Source organism: Odontesthes bonariensis, chromosome 7 (assembly GCF_027942865.1).
Source record: "Odontesthes bonariensis isolate fOdoBon6 chromosome 7, fOdoBon6.hap1, whole genome shotgun sequence".
In the NCBI taxonomy this organism is placed as follows: Eukaryota; Metazoa; Chordata; class Actinopteri; order Atheriniformes; family Atherinopsidae; genus Odontesthes; species Odontesthes bonariensis.
The window spans coordinates 26,206,795-26,212,794 of record NC_134512.1 but is presented as its reverse complement, the minus strand read 5'-3'; positions in this window follow the sequence as shown (position 1 = coordinate 26,212,794).

The following is a 6,000-nucleotide window of genomic DNA, read 5'->3' as shown; positions in this document are numbered from 1 at the left end:
GGGATAATAGTGCGGACTTTCCCGGAGTCACGGGGAAGGTGTTGGGGCTGAGCAGAAGGTCGCCTCGGGCGTTTTCTCCAAGCTGCTCCCATGTTCGAGCAGGATTTGATCCACTCATTCGTCTCATCTCTTCGCAGTTATAATGCTCTTGCTCGTCCTGATCACGGATGTTCAAGGAGTTGATCCTACATTCAACTCTCTTCTGTTGTAATATTTGATCTCAGTCGGGGACGAGCCTAATCTCACCTGTTTTTTGTTTTGTTTGTTTCAACAGGTTTGACCTCTCGGCGTTCCTAAGCACAACTGCAGGTAGCCCGAACTCACATCATTTTCCGCCCACAGTTTTTTTTTTTTTCTTCCGTCCTTTTGTCGCAGTAATATCGTTGATGAGCTCCAATTAGGAGATCGCAGGAACTTAGAGCAAGAGGTGAATTGGTTCTACGCACAGAGGGAAAGCGGACTGGTCATTAATAAAAATAAAAAAGATAATTAAATGAAAATACTTTGTTGCGTTTAAACCCAGCTGTGCAATCTGAATAGATGGACAGCGTGCAGTAAAGTGGTGGACATAGCCTACATCTGATAATATAACTGCTATAAGTCGGTTACCATTAGTGCGTGTGCGCGTGCTGTCTTTACGCGTCATTTTACAAGTATTCGATGTAACATGGTGTAATATTATCAGAACAATAGCCAGTTTTAACTTTGAATGGTGCTTGCGGAGTCTGTTGTCCTCGGAGCCGATCAGTGTGCAGACGGACAACGCCTTTTGCAGGAGATGGTTGGTGCACAGCGACCCTTAGCGGTTCCTAACGGAAACTGCAGCTTGTCAAGAGCGCAAATAGAGCTGGATCAGAAGCAAGCACTTGTGTCATCTGTGTGGCTACTTTGCTACTTAGTTAAATTAAAGTAAAAGGGTATTGTTTCTTATTTTATTTTACTATGTGCTAATTTGTAAATGGAGTAACTTAGTCGTTGGTAATATGCTACTTGCCCATCAATGCAGGGGGAGGAGGTAACAGGTTTCAAGTATAATTCCTGTTAATTAAAGGACTGTTCAAAGTCAAAGACATCAGTTACAACCCACTCATGTAACACACTAAAGTTACATGAGGAGTCGCCTGGTCGGGTTGTAGGTTCAGTGTCATCTCTATTTACATTTGGGACAGAATTTGACAAAATGCATTCAAACTGTTTAGCAAGCTCTCACCATTTTATTTGTATCTTTTATTTTAAAGCAAGATGCAATGACTGATGGGTAATTAAGTCATTTAATATAATCTGAATTAATGAACCATTGTGTAGTTCTTCCCTACTCCTTTTACGGTTCACTTTGCGTTTGAGCTCCCTACAGTTTGTAATCTTACAGTGGAGTGATGGTTTCCAGAGAGGTGGGAATAATCCTACATTTATTCATACAGCTTGTTCAGCAAAAGATAAAGACTTTCGCTTAACAGTGACATTTAGTGACACCGCCGCATTTGTTGACCCCAAAAAATGGGCAGGTAGGAATTATATATTGTCACCTCTTGTTTGATGCTTAACATTGGCATCAGTATGAAATCAAAGTCCCGAATCTCATGCTCAAACCTGACCCAGTCAATCCAAACATAAGAACAATAGAATAAATTAACTTGGAGCACACTACTGAATCTGATACACATCCGATAGGATTTAGAAGTGGGTGTAGCCTACTCTGTGAGTTGATAAAAAAATAATTGGGTATACCAACAACATCACTGCTGAACCTTGTGTAGTCCACTTTACAAACAGAATTCAGTCCTATGGAAACTTATAAACAGAGTTCTTTCACAGATAGATAGATAGATAGATAGATAGATAGATAGATAGATAGATAGATAGATAGATAGATAGATACTTTATTAATCCCAATTTGGGATTGATTCAAGTAAAGAATTACTTTATTCAAGTAAAGAATTTTTGTGCCACCTCCTCCTCTGTTGATCGTATCTGTTCGTCATGACAATCTGAAACCTATTTTTCTTTGGAAAACAGAGCAGGGCAAAACGTGAGACAAACACATTCACCTTCAGAGATTCAGGGATCTGACTGTGCTGCTGTTTGGCTCCCTCTGATGGTGACTCGTGCTTACTGAAATCAATCCGTTTTTATAACCCAAATAAAGCAGTGTGGATCATTTTAAAACGTAGATTTCCATCCATCTATTTGTTATTCATATGACATTTTAAGTACTAAACATTATCTTGCCGTGGATCACAGATAATGATGATGAACAGAATTGAGTGACAGAGTTTCATGACAAGTGCCTTTGTTCTAACCTTGTACATAAAACTGCTCAAATAGACATACATCTTTTCACTCCCCTTCAAGCTAGTTACTGATTTACTGTGTGTGGGGGGGTACTTCTGTTACTAGGGCATACTTATAAAACAGATACTATCAGCTGGTGGTTTGAAGGCCATGAAAATGCAAGGAGAGAGACTAGTTTTCAAAGGAGGGGCGATCTTGTTGCTTTCATCAGGGTAGCAGGTTTGGGCAGTGAGCAAGTACGGTGATCTCTGACCTGTCTGACAAATGCTGGGCTATGATTCTTTCATCTTTAACATGCACACACATGCCCATGTACACGCATGCTTAAGGTGGCTTAACTCGTGCTTTGAAATAAATGAAAATATCCAGAGGGCTCAGTTCCAGTTGAAAGCAGCCCGCAGGCTAGCCAGACTTCAGACAGAAAACCAATTGATGCAGTGGACAGAGAGCAAAAACAGGTTTAGAAGTGTGTGAGGGAGCTCTTGTCAAAGGCTTGAAATATTACTCAGAGAGCAAAAAAAAAAGAAAAAAAAAGGATTTAAAAAGAGAATTTAAAAGGAAAATGAAACGCTGAACTGAAAGCCTGTCTCAGGAGTACTTTTTTGGATTCATTTGCTCTTTTTATTTGATTTAAAGGTTCTTTTTTTTTTTATCGATCACACTGAAATAACTAACTCAAAAATAATGTCTATTTATTGCGGAGGCCCTTTATGATACGAAAAACAAAAGAATAACAGAAAACATGTACAAAAGAGGAAACAATGCTCAAATTTCATCAATAGTATTTATCTCCTTGGTATTTCTGACATCTTCTGCTCTGTTTTTCAGAAGTTGAATGTGTTGGCTGTTGCTGTTTTTGGCCCGTAAAGGCATTAAAGGCCATTTTCCAGGCGTTGCTATCCATCCCCTCCCCCACATAGATCCCTCACCTGAACAAACTGATTCTTTTGATGGTGTGGAGGAGCTGTAGGCATGACTGCTGGGCCTTTTAGAGGCGGGATAAATGGTCATTTGATCCCACAGTCTCAAGCGAGACCATAAAACTGTCCTCTCTGCATGCCGCCTATAAGATTGAAGAAAACAGACAATGCTGGGGTGGTTTCCTTTATAGGTTAACCACTAAATCCAACCAAATGGATGTACTCTAACAAATGCTATACAATGTGACTGTGTTTCAACATTTCAGCTGTTGTAAGAAACAGATTTATCTACATTAATGACATATAGGATCTTGTAAATGTACAGTCATGGGACAAGATAAGATGACCCCTTTAAGCCTAAGACCTTATGTGTCAGGAAATAATAAAACATCATCTGGTCCTCGCCAGGTTCTGAATTTAGGTAAATAACAACAACACATGACATATCACGCCAAATTTTTCATTTAACAAATACTGAGCTAAAATACAGGAGCAGTGTCTGAAAAAACACCCTAGTATTCAGAAGCTTGTAGAATCACCTTTAGCAGCAATGGCCCGAAGTTATCACTGTAGTCCGTGCCTCTTTATAATGTTGCTTGAGTTAATTGAGGCTATCCCGCTTTTTTTAATAGCTAGCTTAAGGTCCCACCACAGCATTTAAATCAGGTTGAGGTCTGGACGTTGACTTGAACGTTGCAACTCCTTCATACTTTCCTTTTCCAGTCATTCTGTTGTAGATTTGCTTGTAGATTTATACCTGTTCAGTGTTTTGTTCTAATTGTACTGTCATAAACTTTAACATATAACATGCTGATTGAGGCCTGTAGAGTCTGAGATGTAGCTCCTGGGTTTTTTTGGCTGGTTCTCTGAGCATGATTCAGTCTGACTTTGGAGTGAGCTTGCTAGGACGTCCACTCAGGGGAACACTAGTGTTTTTTACTTGTCAAGTAGATTAGAAAAAGTTTAGCTTAGTTTTGTTTAGTTTATCGAACATGGACCATGTACAGCAGCAATAATCACAGAGGAAAATGCTTCGTGCCAGACTGTAGCTCTCTGAGCTAATGGCCATCTGAGACATCATTGGAAGCCCATGAACAAGCCGGGGAAATCTTGAGTTCAAAGACAAAGTGTTTATTTAGGTCACAGGTAAAGTATGGCAGCGCTGGACTCGGAGTGACAGAGCTCTCGCAGGAAATCCGTCAGCCCGAGCCCCGAATATCCGGAAATAGTTCATATTCATCTTCTTCACATTTATTTTACAGAGGTTGGATTCACGTGCGACCGAGTATAATCGTTCAATTATTAGCGACATGAACAGGCCAACCATTGTCCATGTCATGATGTCCCAGGAATATCTGTCCCAGTTATTTAGTCCAGGAAAATAGTGAAGAAAATACAGTGAAAAATAACAGTGTAGTAATAGTAGTCATTGAAGTGATTGTGACTTTACCCTTTTTAGTAATGATAATAACTTTTATTTGTAAAGCGCTTTCCATCAAAGTGCTGTACAACAAAAAGAAAAACACTGAACATTAAAACAAATCAGTGAAAACCGTTTTTAACCCCTGCCCACCCTGCTACCTCAGTCCCCTGTAAAGCGCGGGGTTACAGAATGTGACATCAGACTTATGTTCTATCATTGGCACATTTTCACTTCTGTTGGGAGTTTGTTCCATTCTGTTATTGTTTTAAATGAGAACGCTGATTGTCCTGGTGCTGGTTTTCTTTTGGAACACTGCTCATTGGATGTTGACCGTGTTATTCTGCCCATCTGTTCAGATGTGAGTTTAACAGACTTTTTGAGTGGTGGATGTGTCATATTATTAATTATCTTTAAAAGTAAACATAAATTTGCATATTTAATGTAACTTTCAAAGTTTAACATATTGTGTTTGGTGAGTATTTGACAGCGGTGTTATTGTCGTGTTTTCCTATCCATGACCCTAAGTGCTTGTTTATAGAGTGACTCCAGCAGTTTGATGGTTGTCTTATTTGCCTGTGACCAACATGACGGAATGATAAATGAGACAGAATCATTGCCTTCATGTAGGTTTTGGCTCCCTCTGTTGTCACTGAGTTTCTTATACATCTGAAGTTGGGCAAATCATATTTCAAGGTATGACAGACCTTTTTAAAATGGTTTCTGAAGCAGAGCGTTGGCTTTAAAATAAAGCCCAAGTATCTGAACTCATCTACATTTGTAATTTTTTCTCCCATAGCAGTTATGGTGGGATAGGTTTTGTGATTTTGTTTGCTCGAGAGGAACGTTGCTGCTGTTTTTCCCACATTTTACCCCTTAACGCCTGAATTTATATAGCTGTATATAAAAACATGTTTTGTGTGTGTTTTAGCCTTTAAGTAGATGGTAAATAATGCTGAGATTATTCATTTCACTTTTGCACAAAAAATAAATAGAAATTTTGGTATGTTGCAAATTTGCGACAACAGGCATCCTGGTCAATTTGGAGTAAATTTGGTATGTTGCTTATTTGAAACACCAGGCATTATGGTCAATAATAAGATAACAACAACACAGTAATATAACAGTGAAAAAACAAAGTTTTTTATTCACCCTTTTTTTTACATATTTATTTATATAAATCTACAACAGCAGGTATTAAATAATAAGAATTATGACCATTTTCATGTCACCAACACAATATACACAAACGTTGCTGTTAAGGCTATAGGAAAAATTGCATTAATTTCAATTATAGATGAATTTGAATTGTAAATTAAGTTTCCAAATGTGTGTTGCTGAACCTCAAAGAATGAGAGGGAATGTACA